The sequence below is a fragment of the Protopterus annectens genome, chromosome 5.part0 (assembly GCF_019279795.1).
Source record: "Protopterus annectens isolate FY-2018-M chromosome 5.part0, PAN1.0, whole genome shotgun sequence".
NCBI classification, from domain to species: domain Eukaryota; kingdom Metazoa; phylum Chordata; order Ceratodontiformes; family Protopteridae; genus Protopterus; species Protopterus annectens.
The window spans coordinates 492,929,744-492,950,330 of record NC_056735.1 but is presented as its reverse complement, the minus strand read 5'-3'; positions in this window follow the sequence as shown (position 1 = coordinate 492,950,330).

The following is a 20,587-nucleotide window of genomic DNA, read 5'->3' as shown; positions in this document are numbered from 1 at the left end:
TTTGAATATATTAGGAGGAATAATCTGCAAGTAATTCACTACCAGGAAATTGAAATAAAAGCAAAGGATGAAGTCTAAGTAATGAAGTAATGTACTGATGGGAAATTAGCAGTCTATGTAGTTCTGCTAATAAGGATATTACCACAGGAGTTCACAATTCCCTTGGTTGGTCTAAGATTGCTGAAATCAGTGACACACATGGTAGATAGGGAATTTCAATAATTGAAGTGAACACATATTACAATTTTTAAGGGAATTTCAATGATCTAAATAATAATGTTATATCACATATGCTATAACTTCTACCTGGAAATATTACCATATAAAACAAAGGTAGATTATTTTATTATTGGCTGGAACTTTGGCATGGTGTTAGATACTGAAATGACAAGTTGCCAGCAGGTATTCAAAAACACCCCAAAACGTCTACACAACTAAAAAATGTAATGGAGGAGTTAGAGCTTGTGGATGGCTGGAGTAAATTATATCCACTGTAGTATTATTATATTAAGGGATAATTATCATCATCATCATTATTATTAATATTAATATTATTATTATTATTATTATTAGTATTATTATTAGTATTATTATTATATCCATTAGAACATGATTTTAACATTCAAAGTACACCACCTTAGGACAGCTTGTCATATACATTTTTGGCTTATTTCAGGAGAGTTACCTTTCAGAAGTCATAATGATTGAGATTGCTCCCCTCTGTATGCCTAGATCATGCCAGCCTCTCAGTGTCCTTTAAGTTGGTTGACAAATATGCTCACTCCCCCAACACAGACACACACACACACACACACACACACACACACACACACACACACACACACACACACACACACACACACACAAATGGAAATGACACCCTCTTCTACTTAACTGTAAAACATATAAAGGAAAATTAATACAAAAAAATTAAACAGTACTTATCATGAAGACAAGTAGATGGGATTTCAACCTGGGCTCAATGTGTTTTCTTTAAGATGACAATAAAAGATTTCACCAAGAAATTAACTGCAGGAAAAGGGACAGATAGACAGAAATAGAACAGAGTTAAGAGTGAGTAAGGTAGAAACAGAACAGAAAAAATCAGGATGCAGAGATAAGTTATTCCACATTTGAATTAATAACAGGAAAAGACTAGTAAGGAATCTTTAAGGTCAGAACATTCAAGACTAATAGGATAAACATTATAGAACCTCTTAATTGGGCAAATAAACTACATCTCATCAATGTAGAAGACCCAGATCTTTGATGATTGGAAGAGACTACTCAGGACTTCTGTGTGAACAATCTTCTCTTTAGATTGATTGGATTGGTTTGTATGTCATTTATAGGTTTCCTGTTCAAACACTGGAAAGTGATAATAGATCAATGGAGTCATATTTGTTTATTTATTTATTGTTTACAATTTATGAACAGATACTCAAACTGCTCTCTCCCAGAGGCCGACACAAGCATTAGTAACTGACAATAAGTTAGTTTAAGACATATAGCTTTGTTTTTCATTCTTTAATAGAGCTAGGGTGGGACATGCAGGAGGTTCTGTTAATTGTGTAGTAGGTTGAAGACAAAGTTATATTCCTGAAATGTATTTTGAGAAATATAAATATCCTGGAATGGATGGTGAAATAATGATTACTGATGGGATACTGAGACTTGGTGAAGCAAACCAAGATGAATGTAGTTATTGATTATATTTTTCTTAGGAGTGTGTGGTTGGTCTAATATATTTTCTTTATGCGTTATGAACTACCACATAGGCAGCAATCTACTTAACAGCGAATGTGTGATAAGAGACCTTGGGACCCAGGTGGACAGTAGTCTCTCCTTTGGTATTCACATTGCCACAGTAGTCAGGAAGTCTTTCTATGTGGCACACCTCATCATAAAAGGGTTCTCATCCAGGAAAAAAGAGGTAATTGTTCCCTTCTACTCGACACTCATTAGACCCATTATAGAGTACAGCTCTCCTTTTGGAATATACCTCAAAAGACATCTGCAGCAGCTGGAAAGGCCACAGAAGTACCTCACAAAGAGGATTACTGGCCTCAAACAAATGCCCTACACTGACCGTCTCAGAAAACTCCAGCTTTACTCCGTAGCATATCACCTACTCCAAGGTGATCTCTGCCTAACATATAAACCTATGTCAAACCCAGAGCTGTTGGACATGCTACACCTAAAGAAATCCCAGCCCCTCTTAGCTACATACTCTAGGGACTTAAACCTTGTCACCACAATAAACAGGACATGCTGGAGGGATAGATTCCTGTCCCAGAGACTTCCCATACTCTGGAACAGGCTACCCATCTATGTCAAGCAAAGTTCTTCATTAGCACTCTTCAAGAAATATCTTGATGAGTGGATGGGAAATAGAAAATACACCCCAGGGATCACTTCTGTGTCTCTGCTCAACAGTGGCACAGAAAAATAATGTTCTTGGGTGGCGTAAGCCAGGGAACCTTGTTGGCTAGGCTTACATAGGCCCCTTGGGCAATAGCCTAGTACCTACCTATAAACCTATGATGCAGGACATACTATTTTGTATGTAGAATATCAATAAAGTGTTTCATGTTGTTAAAAAAAATGAAAAGATGTGATGCCAAAAAGGATTACCTAAGGGCTACATAGATGAATAATTCAGGATGAAAGTCCAGAAGGATCCATAAGTTCCAAGTACCTGTCTGGAGCCAGTGAGTTCAGCTGTCATAGAATCAACCTCATAGACCAAAAGAAACTAGCACCCACCCCATTTAGGATTAATATGAACTTAGTAGAAACATTACTTTCTGATGGCAGAACTTACAAATGTTCATTTCTATAGAGTGGCTAGTTCATATGTAGATTAATAAAATGCATTAGTAGGTGCTACAAAGAGGCTTTGTCATGTCATCCAGAAGGAAATGCACTTTTATTGTGCTGTTTAATTGCCTAATTATCACATTTTTTTACATTTAAGTGATTTAAATTAACAGATGCATATTAAACTGAATTTAATAAACATCACAATTGGTATTGTGTAAGAAAACAAAAAACTTTTAGTGTTAGATATTTAATACAATCATCTCATGCGTATTGCCTCTGCATAATTGACATTAATGTGACATCCACTATGAGTTATCAAGAAACTCTGAAAAGCAACTGATTGCAGGGGGACGTAAGATAGAGTAAACAGCATTAAAGTAGTGTTCCTTGACTAACCATTTAACTTTGCAATTCAGTGAAACCTCCCTTCCATTAGATTTAAGCACACTTGTAAGATTTGGATATTTTTAAACATTTTGTTGCTTATCTGTGGGCTTTTTCAAGTGTTATATGCCCTGTGAAGTGCTGATCTTACCTGCAGAATCCTCATATTGATTTTGGTAGAATCAAAGAGTTCCTTGTGATGGTATGCTAAACAAGAATGTTGTTGTTGTCTTTCGGCTTTTCCCGGTTAGGGGTCGCCACAGCGGAACTCCGGTCCGCTCATAATTGGCAGTAGATTTTCATGAACGCTGAGGTGCCAGCTTGACATTCAACCTTCAACGAAGGCACGCCCATTTACGCTAAACAAGAATATAGATCCAATAATTATTCCCTGCCTAAACAACAAAAATGTCACAAGACAGGGAATCTATGGAAATGCAGATTACAAAAAAACTAATTATCTGCTTTAATTACTCCCATAAAGGACTTGACTAATAAAAGGCATATGGCAAGCAATAAAGATGAGAAGAGGACTTCAACATCAAAAGCTAAACTGGGACAGAGTTTTGCCAATGGACATCTCAAAATGGCTTCAGTCCCTTTACAGTCTGCAATTGAAAATCTTTCTAGCAAACTCTCCTCTATTAACATGACACTTTCAGACTTCTCAAAAAGATTGGAACAGTATGAAAATTTCATTTCATCATGTCAAGATAAACCAATCAAAATGGATGGGTGGTGCAGTGGTGGAGTGGGTAGCATTATCACCTCTTAGCAAGAGGTTGCCTGGTTCAATTCTTAGCTGGGATGCCTTCTGTGCAGAGTCAGCATGTCCTCTCTGTGTTCATGTGAGTTTCCTCTGGGTGCAACTGTTTCCTCCCACATTCCAAAGACATGCAGTAGGTGGAATGGACACTCTAAATTGGCCATAAGTGTGAGTGTGCATGCAAGTGTGTGATATGGAAGAAAACCTTGGCAGGGCTAGCCACCTGGTGGTGTGAACCTTAGCTCTAGAAGATTGTCACTGTTGAAGTGGCACCCTAACTCCATGTGCAAAAAATGGGAATAAGAGTTATTGATGGATGACTAGAGTCCTGTTATTATTGTCTCAAGATATTCCTTCTACTCAGGAGAAGCTTTTGGACTTGGAAGCTCCATCTAGAAGGAACAATCTCATGCTTCAAGGAGTACGCAAATAATCAGAAACGCTCAATATAATTGACATCATTAAGGACATATTTGCAACCATATTGAATAATCACAAATCTGCATTATATATAACTACCAAGAGAGCACACATCAGGCTCAATTGCTAGACAAAATGACACAACACTTTTAAACTATTAAGATATGCCTTTAATCCTTAAGACTGTAAAAACCATAAATAACATTTGTGGAGTGGCAATAGGGTTTCTATTTCCCATGATCTGTCACTCCCATACAAAGTCAGAAGACAAAAATCAGCCCTATTTTTACCTTAATAAATAATAAGATCAAATTACAAAATGTTAATTCCTGCCAAGTTTCTTTTAGTTGGAATAATGTAAAATATCAAATTAATTCACTTAGTGAAGTAAAAATACAATTATCATGAGAAATTGCATACTTAGGCCTCAGGGCCTCAAGTTTGCCATGCACACTGACATTTTACCATGGTTGTCTAGCAGCAACATGATCAGTTGACAGTTGGTTTCTAATCTTTAGTGGATTTTCAGAAATTATAAATGTAATTTTCTACTACACATATGAATGTCATGTTTCAGTGATCTTTATTATTCCTAAGTTTAATAATCTTCTTTTTTCTTTTAATTACACTGACTCATGACCATTTTACATTCCACTATTGTTCTATGATGTATATTAACCAAGATAAAAATTTTCTTGGCTCTGGTAAATGAGTTGTTACAATTTTAAAAACATAAAGTGAGAAGGCTATACACAGCTGTAAGTTCAGTGTATGCTATTTTGATAACAAGTGGCACTATCTTTTTTTCCTTTATTATTCAATGCCTTTCTTTTTATTTAAAATAATTTATCTAACAGTTCATTGATCGTAATTTACTGTTTTTATTTGACAGCACAAATGCAATTATATACCAGCAGAAAGATGGAAATTTAGTTCAATTTAACACAGTTTACCTTGAGAGTTAAATGTGTGAGATATTTTGCAGCTAGACAATTTAGATAGTATAAGTGATTTTAAAATTAAGTATCTACTCTCACTGCAAAATTGTATTTTAAATAGTATGATTTTTATTCAATTAAATTTAGGACTAACCTATGTTTCAAGGTAGGAGTTAACATATGCCTTATCCTTGATCTTTTTTTACTTAACTTTTCTTGATTTAGGTTTAATAGAGATAGTCCTAGGGCTGGTTTGGGAGGAGTTATGCTCAGTACATTTCTGAAGATTACTCCCTTCAACTTTACAACAATTAAGATTTTATCACCAACTCTTGTTTACCTTATTTTAAATGCGCAAGACTTATAACTCGATCATTGAGTCTTGGAATATCAGAGGGCTACAAAATGTTAAGAAGAGAAAGCTATTTTTGCATCTTTTTTATAAATCTAAAGGCAAAATTGTATTTGTCCAAGAAACTCATATGGAAAGAGAACAGTAGGAATTTTAATTAAGAATTGCATCAAATACACCAATTCAAGTAATAGTACTAAGAGTAACAGTGTAATAATCTTAGTCAAAAAGTCATTTGCTGCCAATATTCTTAACTCAGACTGTGATATTGACTGTAACTGGTGATACATTGGAATTAAACTTAATTCGTGGTCTAAACCTTTGTTGTTGTTAAATGTATATGCACCATGTAATTGTCAATTAAATTACATAGTGCTGATCTTTTTTACCATATTTGATACATTTAAAGATCATCATTTTTTGTTAGGGGGTGACTGAAATGCAGAAGTCAATCCTGATAATAATAAATCTAGATCATCATTATAAAAATGTAATGCTTCTTTAGCTATTTTAGACATTCAAACTGAGTATGAACTCTCATACTCAATATGCTTGGATATCACACAAATGAATATGCCTATTACTCACCTTGTTATAGAACTCTTGGTCAATGACTGATTTTTTTTCTTATTTAGAAAGTGTTATTATAAAATGCCTTTATTTTTGTTACAGATCCATGTACTCCCGACCAGTTGAAAATCCAGCTCTCAATTTAACTCCTTAAGATTGTTATAATAATTGGTCAGATACCTGGACCTTAAACCCACTACTGCTACATGAAAAAATGTGACTGAAAAAATAAATACACCCTTTAAAGAATTTATGGGGTATTTATCACATAATAATGTTAAAGTAGACATTTATTGGGTAGCCTTCAGAGTTAAACTAAAAGGGATTTTAATCAGCAAAGCAACTTATAATAATAAAAAATCTGTCCCTGAATGATAAAGCAGCTCCATTCATTCAAATTAATCAGAATGGACATACTTTTCACTATACTCCTGATATTGTAAATTTTTTTGAAAAAAAATCCTGCAACTTGTATAAGAGTGATATATAATGTTTTAGAGATAAGGGACTGTGGACATTTCTAGAAACTCTAAAATTTCCTACAATTCCACAAAAGAACTGTGACTTACTATTTAAAACTCAAGCATTTGAAATAAAATTAGCTATTCATAATTTAAAATGTGACGAAGTACCAGGATCTAAAGGTTATGCCCCCAGAATTTTATAAATGTTTTGAAGAACAAATTACAAAAAATCTATTTTATTCAATTTTAGTAGTAGAGAATGTCTCTTAGGTCTTAACTTAAACTGAGCTAAAATTATTTTAATACCCCAAACCGGGGCAGATAAATCTAATATCTCCAGCTACCACTCAATTGCTCTTATTTATATAGATATCAAGCTCAGTGTTATTATATTCACAAACAGAATTAAGAAAATACTCCCAATCATATTTTCACACCAATTGGGATTTAGAAATAATAACAGATTTCAGACCAAGTAACCTTTAAAACATTACAACTATTGACTAAAATCTACAACACCAATATTTATGTTATTATTATTGACACAACATAAACTTTTAATAAAAATTAAGATTACCTTTTTGCAATTTTAAATATATTTGGCCTTCTGAATAATTAATCATATGCTTCCACATAAATCATTATAAATAAAATCTTTTTCTACTCCTCCTATTTGGATTAAAATTGTGTTTGTTAAGCTTGCCCCCTTACCTTTTTAATAGGTCAACACAGTGACACTGTGAAGATATTACAGACTACTATAACACCACCAATTTCAGTAAATCAGTCCTTTAATAGCACAAATTGCTTTTAAAACAACAGACAGAAAAAACAAATAAAAGCTTAACTTTATCACCTCATTTTCATCCAGGCCTTTGGGACTTCCTCAGACAACATACATTCCTATTGAACAACACATTTATATACCCCTGCTATAACATCATCAGCACCCAAATGGATGAGATCTCTTACTAGTTACAAAAAACCTTTTGCTTTCAAACATTCTAAAACAAAATACCTAATGTCATTGCATTCCTATAACTTATTATCCCATGTACAAATGCATAAAATAATAAAAAAATAATAAAAATATTGAATGAAGTAATGAAATAATACTAATACTAATGATGCATCACTATCGGTACCCTAATAAATATATGCAAATATAAAAAAGCTAAATGTAAAGTTTTAGTATTATAACCAAAATAGCATTCACTCTTGCTACTCTCTAGTGACCAGTATTCCATAATAAATTAAAACACTACCTTATGGATTAAGATTAATTTCTTCAAATAAAATTTGAAACAATAAAATCACATTATAAAAATATTTTAAAACCCTTTAAAACAGTCATACTTACTCTATAAAATTTTCTGACACATAAATATCTTTTACCCAAAAAGTTACATGTATAATGATAAAATACTTGATGAAATAATACATTAAAAAAATAGTAATCCTAAAGATCAAACTGTCCATAAAATCATTTTAGTGGTGAAACTACAATCTAGCTGCTCTCAACTTTAATACGGGGGCTATGGAAATATTTTCATTTAACCCAGGGAACTCAATATCTTGCAGAATTAATTGCCAATATGTTTCCCTGTATTCTATCTTTTTCCCCATATCCCCCTCTAATGTCCTGGGCCACCATTTCCAACACAAAAAATTGGAACCCAGCACCTGTACAAATTGTAGTATGTTTATATAGTGCATTGTTATTTTTATTCTCAATATCATATAAGTGTTCATATATTCTACGATTCAGGGCCCTTTTGGTTTTCCCTACATAGAAAACCCCACATACTACACAATATGCCAGGTATATGACCCCTTTTGCTATCACAATTAAAGTTTTCCTTAGCTCAAATAAGTCTATCTCTGCAATAAATGTATATATCACTTTTACCACTAATATAAATACAGTGTTTGCACATACCACATTTAAAAGTACCTACTTTTTTGCCTTATTTTTATAACCCACTCGTCTTATTTTCCAAAATACTTTTAATATTAGAATCCTTTCTATACAGAAAATTAATTGGTCCATTAGACACATTGTCAGTATTTATGTGATTATGAAACACGTCCCAGTATTTAGTCCCAACACCTTTAATAGTGCTTGCTTGTTGTAATTTAAAAAAAATACTCCTTTATATTCCATCCCTCTTGTATTGTCTTTTTTACCCTTCATTATTTTGACTTCTGATGCCCCATTTCCAATTCCTAAAATAGGACTGTACTTATCCTTCTTTTACTTCTTTAATTACTTCATTAATCAAATTTTCCAGATAATTTCTATACATGAACATTTCCTTCATTTTACTATATTCAGTATCAAAATCCTGTTCTTCTGATGTCATTCCTGAAGCTATAATGAATTGACCCTTCAAAATACTTCTTTTCTGTTTGTAGGGATGTGACACCCGTGCACTGGACCAGCAATCAAGGAGCCTCAATCCTCATCACCAACACCAGTGAGGGGCATCCATATAGGCAAAGGATAATAAATACACACACAGTAAAGTACAATTTCCCTTAAGAGAACACAGAAATCACAGTCAGTCTGGGGCTGGTTTCTCCCTTTCTCTCCAGGTCCCCAATAAGACTCCCCACTGGCACAGCTATAGGGTCCAGATCTCAGCCTAGTGGGCAAGCTAAAACCTCCAGCACCCACTCTGTCCAACCAATGCTTTGTGTCCGTCCCCAAGTATCTGACACACACACACACACACACACACACACACACACACACACACACACACACACACACACACACACACACACACACACACACACACTTTGAGATAAGAGTTTATACAACCACACAGACACTCCTGGGTAGGCTGGCATAGGTTCTCCAGCTGTGCCCCTTTTGCCCAGACTATACGGTAGAAATCATTGCCACCACCCAGCTAATATTTATCAGCTACTCAAAGGCTCTTATGAAAGGGTATCCAATTATAATGTGCAATATTATTATCCAAATGGTAAGTGCAACCAAACAGTCAAGACTTATTTGGAGTGACTTGGTACAGTATCAATATATACAAGCAATGTACTCTTAGAGCTTAAATTATCTCTACACAAAACAGCCACGGTTGAAAGGTTTAAAAAATATTTAATAATAAATAAAAAAAACACAAGACAATACTCCTTACTACACAGTGCCAGTCAAGAGTTCAGAGATCACAGAGAAATACTTAAAATAATACAGGAGAAAAGTTCTGACATCAACACAGAAAAACACTTAGTATAATTTTCCTAATTCCTAGCTATTTCTAAGAGAAAACACAGTTCTAAAATCCTACTTACATATAGACACATGAAGAGTGGTGAGTTGGATGTTCTCAAGACAAATGCTCTAATGCTGTCATTCTTTCTGTCCTTAAATTGATAACACAGTGCCACTGATTCATTTCAGATTACATCATTTCTTTCTGGTTCCCAGGCTAACAAATTCTCAGAGGTTAATAGCCCTTTTGATCTTGCAGCTGGTCAGGAACCAGAGCAATAAAAGAAATTATACATGCAAATTCTAGCCATTAATTCTGGCCTCAAAACACTAGGCAGAATGCCTTTATCAAGACATCTCGGCTCTGAGTTTTGACATCAAAGAATTGACTTATCAGCTTTGTTACAGCAAAGTGCACTGTTGTTACATTTCTGCAGTTCCAAATTTAACACCAATTTTCTCATTTAAGAGAACAAGCCCATGGCTTATATTAATATTTACAAATGACAGAATTATCTACAAACTTCTATGTGGCTAGACTGGCAGCCTTCACCTATCTTCACACATCCCCCCCCCCCCCGGGGAACTCTAGCTAGTTTTTCATGTGACCCTTGAGAAACATTGCTTGAGAGGGTTAGGTCTATCTGAGTATACCTTACCACATTCCCTGTCTTGACAGCCCATCTGCGTTGGCATTGCTAATCCCACTGCAGTGCTGCACTGACATATATGCTTGCAACCCTAGGCTCCATCTTAGCAACTTGGCATTTTGCTAGCTGGCTCTGTGTAACCATGTTAGGGGTTTGTGATCTGTCACTACAGTGAATTTTCTTCCATACAGATAAGGCTGAAGTTTCTGCAGTGCCCACACTATGGCTAGACATTCCTTTTCTACAGCTGCATAGCATTCCTCCCTGGGTTGGAGCCTATGACCAAGATAAACAAATGGGTGCTCTTCTCCATCTGAAGAAATCTGTCTAAGTACAGCCCCCACCCCATGGTTTGAAGCATCCACCTGCACAACAAATTATTTGCTGTAATCTGGACTGGCTAACACAGGGGGTCCTCCCAAAGCTTCCTTAAGCTCCTGGAATGCCTGTTCACATGCTGTGGTCCATACTACCTTATCTGGCCTGTTCTTCCTTGTCAGGTATGTGAGGGGAGCAGCTATGGTACTATAACTGGGGACAAACTTTCTGTAGTAAACTGCTGTCCCTATGAATGCCCTCAGCTGCTTTTTGGTAACAGGTGCAGGCCATGCCTGAATGGCATCTACTTTGGCAGGTTCTGGCCTGATGTTACCACTCCCCACTCTAAGTCCCAGGTAAGAGACTTCTGCCATACCCACCTGACATTTTCTCAGCTTAATGGTCAACCCTGCCATCTGTAGTCTTCCCAGCACCTCATTGACATGTTGAAGGTGCTCATGCCAGGAATGGCTGTAGATGGCAATATTATCTAGGTAAGCAAGAGCAAACTCTCCTTCTCCTGCTGGGATATGATCTACCAGCCTCTAGAAAGTCGCTGGGGCATTTTTCATCCCAAAGTGCATCTTTGTGAACTCATACAAGCCAAAAGGAGTCACAAAGGCTAGCTTCTCTCTAGCACTGGGAGTCAAGGGCAACTGCAAGTAACCCTTGGTAAGATCAATTGTTGTAAGATACTTAGCCCCACCCAGCTGCTCTAGGGCTTCATCTGTCCTAGGCATAGGGTAAGCATCTGACTCTGTGTGACTATTAAATTTCCTATAATCCACACAGAACCTGGTGTTGCCATCCTTCTTTGGCACCAGCACCTCTGGGGAGGCCCAGGGACTGTTGGACTCTTGAATCACCCCTATTTCCAACATCTCCTCTATCTCCTCCCTCAGAGTCTGTTTGACTCTCTCAGGCACCCTGTAAGGGGCCTGCCAAATAGGCTTTGGGGTCCTGTATCCACCTATTGCTGCACCAGATGGGTGCACCCTGGTTTCCCTGTGAACATGTCCCCAAACTCCTGTAACACTGCTCATATTTCTCTGACTTGGGTAGGAGATAGTTGCTGGGACATTGCTACTCCTTCTACTGAGGTGTCAGTCCGAGCCTCACTGAGGAGATCAGTCACCAGATCTTCCTCAGACTCTTCCTGCAATCCACTGCAAATGCTCAGCCCAAGGGCCTCCCTATCATAGTAAGGTTTCATCATGTTAAAATGGTACAATTTGTGCCCCTGCCTAGCAGTTCCACCATGTGGTTAACATCACTTACCTTTCTTACCACCTTGTAGGGTGCCTCCCAAGCTGCTTGCATACTCTCTAGCTGGAGCATTCTTGTCAAACCACACCTTTTTTGTGTTGTTGGGCTTCTGCCAGGTTCTCCTGTGCCAAGCCCATGAGTTCCCTGAGCCTTGTCCTGAGGTTTAGAACATATGCCACAACAGACTCCTTGTGAGGTTCACACTCACCTTCACACTCATCTCAAATTAAATGTAGAGGTCTCCTCACCTTATGTCCATACAGAAACTCAAAGGGTGAAAACCTGTAGATTCCTGGGGAACTTCTCTGTAAGCAAACAACAGATGGGACAGATATTTGTCCCACTCCCTCTTAAATTGGTCTGCACATGTGCACAGCATGGACTTGAGAGTAGAGTTTAACCTCTCAACAAGAGCATTAGTCTGGGGTTGGTAGTGGGTGGTCTTCATGTGCTTCACCCCATAGTACTTCCACAGACAAGCCAGCAGTACCACTGATTCATTTCGGATTACATCATTTCTTTCTGGTTCCCAGGCTAACAGATTCTCAGACATTAATAGCCCTTTTGATCTTGCAGCTGGTCAGGAATCAGAGCAATAAAAGAAATTATACATGCAAATTCTAGCCATTAACTCTGGCCCCAAAACAATAGACAGAATGCCTTTATCTAGACATCTCGGCTCTGAGTTTTGACATCAAATAATTGACTTATCAGCTTTGTTACAGCAGTGTGCACTGTTGTTACATTTTTGCAGTTCCACATTTAACACCATTTTTTTCCTATTGAAGAGAACAAGCCTGTGGCTTATATTAATATTTGCAAATAATAGAGTTATCTACAAAATTCAATCTGGCTAGGCTGGCAGCCTTCACCTATCTTCACAAGGGATGACAATTGGCGTAATATAAATAGGAGTTGGAAAACATTTATTTTCTATGTGTAGTGGATTTAAATGCCACATTTTCATCCACCAAATGTATTTTTACATCCAGAAAATTGACTTTTGATCTCTCAATCTTATAAGTAAACTTAAGAAACTCAGTGGTGTGTTCAATATATTCTAAAAACTCATGCAATTTACATTCACTACCCTTCCAAAAAATACAAATATCATCCAAAAACATTTTGTACAAGCAACAATATTGTGTGTAGAGAACTTAAAACAAATTTCCTTTCCCAAACTTGTAAAATAATATTTGCATAGCCGGGAGCACAACTGGCTGTCATAGCTATTCGACTTATTTGTTTAAAAAAATGTTCCTTCAAAACTATAAAGTTATTTCTAAGTACCACATCCATAAGTTCAAGGAGTACCCTAAAGTCCTTAAAGTTAAAGTTACCCCACTCTGCTATCGCTTCTTCAAACCACTGCATACCTAAGTTGTGCGGTATAACTGGAAAAAGGTATACTGTGTCTATAGTCATAAAAATAATATTTGAATTATAGTATTTCTTCACAACCATTCTTAGGAAATCCCAGGAGTCCTTTATAATACTATTATAACCTTTCTAAATCTTCTTTAATTTAGCATCTATATAATTAGCTATAGATTGCGTTTTTGAACCATTAGCAGCTACTATAGTTCTGAGGGCTGGGTCCTCCACCTTCTTGTGCACTTTTGGGATCCCAAATATAGATGGAATAATAGGGTTTATATCAAAAGATCGAATGCTGAAAAGTTTGAACACCAAAACCCTGAACTTGGAAGTTCGAAGACTGAAAATATTGAAGCCACAGAACATCAAATTCTTTCCCAAGGAAAGAATTTGGTGGGCTGTTTCCCCGGCTTCACTATTTCCTCCACTGTGGTGTGATCTCAGAGTTGGTATATTTAAGTAGGGGGTGTGTGGGGAGCATGCGGGGCAAATCCCCCCACATTAGAAATAGTTTGTATGTTCATGTGCTTTGTTTTGTATTGGAACAGCAATTTTTTTCCTAGGGGAAAAAATCGATGTTCTCAGTCTTCGAGGTTTTCAGCTTTCATGGTTTTGGGTTCAATGTTATAACATTTGAAGTTTTGACACTTCGATGTTGTGATATAGATCCGGAATAATAGGTTTATCAGTCCATAAGTAGTTATAAGTTTCTAGATTTATCAGATCGTCCATTAACATATCTCTTAAGGTACAGTCTATTTTACTATAGGTTATATTAATCTAATTTCTGGATACTCTTTTGTATTTACTAGTATTTCCTAATAGTTCCAACATTTTACCTACATATGCTATTTGGTCCATAATAACAGTCCCATCCCCTTATCTGGTTTCTTTATTCTTATAGTTTCATCATTCCTTAGGTTATTTAATAACACTTTTTCATTGTAAGACAGGTTATAACTCTTACATGTATTCCAACTATTTTTCTTAACTCCTTCTTCACTAGTATTTCAAAACTCTAAAAGAGTTTTAAGTGATTTTTTACAAGACAATTTTATTATTTTAAATTTTATTTGAAGAAATGAATCTTAATCCGTAAGGTAGTGTTTAATTTATTGTGGAATACTGGCCACTAGAGGGTAGCAAGAACAGATGATATTTTGGTTATAGTACTAAAACAATTTTTATATTTGCATATATTTATTAGGTTATAGATAGGGGCACTCTTTTTGAAAATCATGTGATGTATCATTAATATTATTATTATTTCATTACTTCATTCATTATTTTTTATTACTTTTTATTATTTTAAGCATTTGTACATTGGATGATAAGTTATGGGAATGTAATGACATTAGGTATTTTGTTTAAGAATGTTTGGAAGCAAATGTTTTTTGTAATTAGTAACAGGTGTCATCCATTTGGGTGCTGATGATGTTATAGGAGGGGTATATAAATGCATTGTTCAATTGGAATGTATGTTGTTTGAGGATGTCCCAAAGGCTGGGATGAAAATGCTGTGATAAAGTTAAACATTTATTTGTATTTTCTGTCTGTTGTTTTAAAAGCTATTTCTTCTATAAAAGGACTGATTTACTGAAATTAGTGGTGTATAGTGGTCTGCAATATCTTCACAATGTCACTGTTTTTGTGGTTGTAAATAGGAACTATTCTTTACATTTGTCAAATCTTCAAGGGATAAAAATTACTCAATCCATTGACATTTTTATCAGATATTAAAAAACTGAGTCTTAGAAATTTGCTTTTTTATTTAATTAAAATGAATATTCTCCCAAAAATCATACTTCACTTCATGTCTGCTCTCTCTCTCTCTCTCTCTCTCTCTATATATATATATATATATATACACACACAGCATTCTTAAATTTTCAATATCTGTTTTTAATAATATATTTGTTAACCTAGCTAAATTTATTTGGCATCCCAAAGGTGTTCAATTATCATATCAAAAAATAATTTGTACCCCAAAACAAGGTGATATGACTCTTCCTAATTTTTATGCATATTACTTCATTATCAACTCATCTACATTGGTTAAAGCAACTAATTATGACATTAAGGAAAATAAATAGTTCCCTACATGGCTTTCTGTGTGTCAGAAAAGTATAAAAACGTATGATTGTAATCATCTTGCTCTCCCATTTTAAAACTAATTGATTTCAAAAAGCTAAAAATTCATTGCATTACTAAGAATTCTAGACTTATATGATTTAATAGAGGTTTTTCAACCCATTCATAACAACCCTAATTTTTTGTCAATAACTCAGTAATGAATATTGTAAAATATTATTATCACTGAGCTAGGCTGACACCGTACTACTGTATCTGTTATTTATTTGTATTAGTACAAATTCTTGCCAAACAGTTAATACTGTCAGAGTTATTTCAATTCTATTACAACACAGCTGGACACAAAGTAAAGACTGATGCACACTCAGTCCATAGACATCACTAAAGAATTTATATACTCTTCTTAATGTCAAACAATGTTATTTTTAATGTCTTTGTGACTTCTTCTTCTGGTTTTTGTTTGAGTCATGAAAAATTCCATGTTTATTTCTAGCCTGGATAGTTTCTGTTGAAATGACAAATATATCCTTCTTTGGTTATTTTCTTCCTTACATTATCTGAAGACTTCACAAAAAGTCTCTCCATGTCATCTTTGTGTCACTTGAAGTGTCTGTATTTTATTTCATTTATTTCTGCATCTGAAAGCTCACAGAAAGTCAACTTCCTTTTTTCTATAACAGGATGCCTTTTTACAGTAGGCCTGCAGCTATATGTTATTAATATCTAAGCTGAACATTTACAAGAAATTAACTGTTCTTGCAAAGCAAGCCATATTATTTTGAAAACTGTTGTTTTTCTTTACTGCACATACAGTATAATTTTGGGGAAAGGGATTTTAATTTATACAATCTCTATCAATTCCCCCTTTTTCATTAAAACCAAGAAAATTGTAAGACAATTTACAACACAATATGATCTTTAGTACTTTCAATTCCTTGGTCTGTTGCAACATATGGATCCCTTGCATTCAATGATAGCTCTTCATACAATGTTACACTACCAATGGCTGTTACTTGATTAATACTTTTATTAACACAAACCTTAACACACATTCAAACTGTTGTAATTAAGCTGATAATGACAATAAGAGCAATTAATGTGGAAATTATAGTACCCCACCATCCTGAGAAATAATCCACTTAGCCAGTAGTTAAACTAACTAAGCATGTTTTATTTTTGCAGGTGTCAGACACATAGCCGTTATTACTTATCTATTCTTAACTGCTTTTATGCTTGCTTAAGCAAGTTGTCAGCCTTGCAGTTACTCAGAAGCATTTATTTCAAAATCTTGTCAAGTTAACCCTTGCTTTACAAGGCAAAACCTTGTATTAGAAACAAGCATAATTCTTTTGCATTGCAGCATACATTTAATTTCATTATTGCTTTGGGAGAAGAATATTTAAAAAAGCAAATTACAGGAAAATGTGATCCTCTGTACTTAGCCTTTTTTTCATTGTTAACAACAGTTACTTGTTTGACAGTTTTATAACACATCTCCTCTGTTACATCTGAGATAGCTCCATACGTTGCATTTGCTATCAACTTTGTAGCTTTCCATATTGCCTTAGTGGCACCATACCAGTGAAAAAAATCAGCTCCTGAAATAACACCATATCCGATGTCCAGCTATTTTGAAATCTTTCCCTATTTTTTTATCACGAACCTCCCTCTTTTTCTGGTGATTTTTTACCATGTCCTCTGGTAATGTGTGAGTAATTCTCATTATTGGAACTACATACTCTATGTAACAGAATTTTTCCTCTTTCATCTCTTCCTTGAAAGAAGTATTATGTGTTAACTCCCATGCTGTTTTTATTTTATACTCAAGCTTTTTTACATGACCAAAGTTGGTGTAAAGTAGCAGCTGACTTTTCTTTGAAAACAGAGTATCCCTTTTCCTATTTTCATCAATTGTAAATGTTTTTTATGGCTGATTGTTTTACAACTCTATTTTTATAAGATTCTTTAAACATAAAACTTGTATGTGTAACCTCTACTGTGACTGCATGTAATGGCATTTTCCCTCTATAAGGAATGTGGCTAAAACCCAACAAATTGACTTGTCACGTGTCTTTGCAAACAAATTTTGCATGTCCAAAAATATACTGAAATTAGGTATCCAATCACGAAATCCCTGTTCTCATGATCTATTATATCTGGGTATCTCTCCACATTTTTTCTTTGCAACTGTTTTATTTGCATTTGCCATGTATGTACATTTTTTAGATTGCTTTGTCCTGTCCATAGATTGCTATTATAGAAACAAGTTTAAACTTTCCTAAGACTAACAGACTGTTATTGTACTGATACTGTTTGATTGTTATTAACTTACACTGATTTTTATGAACCAACATGGTGCGCTGCTTTTGCTTGGATTTTTATTAGCTGAAAAATGCTATTCGTCTATGTTTTTATTAAGTTTTTTAATGACTCTGTACTTTACTACCTGTATGTATTCCTGTGTATTATTTTCAAGATGGCAGTTACACCAGTCTGACTAATGATGTTCTTGCTGTACTAGTTTGTTTATAAGACTGTTTGCTGTTATATTTTATGTAAGACATTCTTTTGAAAATATGACATTACAGTCACTGTTTTTTTACCAATATTGATCCTGTTTGCTGTATGCATAAGCTGCCTTTGGAGACATACTGTACTTTTAATGTGGTGGGGGTTGACCCTCTCGATACCATAGAACTTTTTGTCATTTAGGATTTGTCATAGGTACTGCCTTAAATGTTACTCTATTTCCAGATGTAGATGTGGACTCAACAAACCCAACATTTAATTGCATTGTTTAGTTTTGCATATACCATTTGCATTATTGTAAATGTATTTACTGTATCTGTATTAACTTTAACTTTAACTTTACACTGTATCTGTATTAACTTTAAGTTTACACTGTATCTGTATTAACTTTACTCAGTGTCTGTAGGTCTGTAGGTTATTTCTGTGTTTATTTTGAATCCTGATGAAGGCAAGGTAGGAATTTATTTTGAATCCGTCTTGGCTTATTAAACCAGTAAAGTAATATTTATTTTTCTGTCTTTTTCTGTCCCCTTTGTTTAATTAATTAACATTGCGTTTTGTATACTAACATTGTCTTTCATTGCTTTAAAAGATCCCTGTACTTTGCTGCCAACTGATAACCTGTGTTCTGTTAATTTATTGCCTATTACCTGCCATGATCTAGGTTATAGGGAGGACTATTCCCATATCTACTGGTCATAATTTACCATTTTTATTATACTGTTAGTATTTGTAATTACCCTTTTCAGTAAGTCAAGGCGTTTGTCCTTCCTTCTGTTTATTGCTTACCTCGTTTTTCTGTGTACCCTGAGTTTGCAGGCTATTTACATATATGCTCTTTTCTATTTATGATTTACCTGTTCCCATTGTTCTGTACACCTCTTCATATCCTCTCCTGCCTCTTTGGGGATTGGATATTGCTTGAGGAATGTAATCCGAAGGCTTACTTACACTCACTGATACTGCTAACTTGCCACAGTCTGTCTTTGATGTAGCCCATAAGGGCTGAAATTGTAATTTGATTTGCTCCCATTTATCCTGCAGTTGTGAATGTCTCTTGGTAATGTCTTTTTTATAGTTACTTACGACAATTACAAAGCAAGGAAATTGCTGAGCTGTATTTTAACTGTCTTTCACTGTGGCAGACCATAAAACCTTGTTATTGAAATCAATTACTATTCCCAGTTTGCCGAGAATATCAACCCCAAGGACTGTTGTTCTGCAACTGGAATTTATAAGAAATGGACCCTGTATTGAAGATCCATTTTCTGTGAAACATATTTTAACTGGCTTACTGCTTATGGCCATGCAAGTGCTGCCATCAAAGCCTTGAATGTAAGATTTTTTGAACTGATTTTACAGATAACTGTTGTTAGTGACTGAGACTGCTGCCCCTGTATCAAGTAGGACATCTTTCCATAGTGTCCTCTCCACCCATACATCCACTAACGGGCATCCGTCCTTTCCACGTTTAAAATTTGTGAGAAAGGTTACTTGGGGGGGCACACCCCTAATCAGAATTATATTTATTCTGATCTGTTTTCATGGGTATGTCTCTGATTACACAGACTGCATGTTCTGTTCCCTGTTGACTGTTACGTGTCTTTCCTGTCTAATGTGTGCTTTGTACTTTCAATTTCGCATTTTAATTCCTGACTTGCACCGTGTGTGAGATTCCATAGGGTATACTTTATTTTTCCTGTATCCCTCTGTGTTTGTTCCTGTGACTGCTTTTCCCTTAATGTATTTTCTTTATCTTGATTTCTTTCCTTATTTTTGGGTTTTGAAGAAGCACTATTATCTGTATAAATACCCCTTTGTATTTGACTTTCCTTTCATCTTTTGCAATATGGACAATCCTGTTTAATGTGGCCTATTTTCTTACATGTAAAACATATCACCTATTTTTCTGAACTTCGTTGTGTATCTGTCTGTAACCCTGGTGGAGCAGAAGCTGCTCGTGTTCCAGACCATGTATTACGTCCCCTTCCTTTCCCCGCGTAGTCTACAAGCTGTTTTTGTACATTTCCTATGTGCATCTGCAATACTGCGTACTTCTTTTAAACTGCCTAGCACTCTGGCTTTTCTCTTGCTCCAGGTGGAGTTTGAGATATGTAATCTCTGAGTCTGTATCTGTCTGTCTGGCAGAAACTGATTTTAAAGCTGCATCTGCATTTTGCAGAATGTCATTAACTATCTGACGGAATTGCTTTAACATAACATCTTGCCTGACCAAAACATTATTTTGTTTTTTTCTGTCATGCTATTTAGACTGTCTGATTATTTTCAGATAGTTTTTTATTGTTTTAAACTAGCATTACTTTGTCTGTGTGTTTAAAACAGTTATGTGAGTCTAGACACTCACCAGTTTTAGCTGCTTGCTTTGCTTTGACATCTGCCAAAG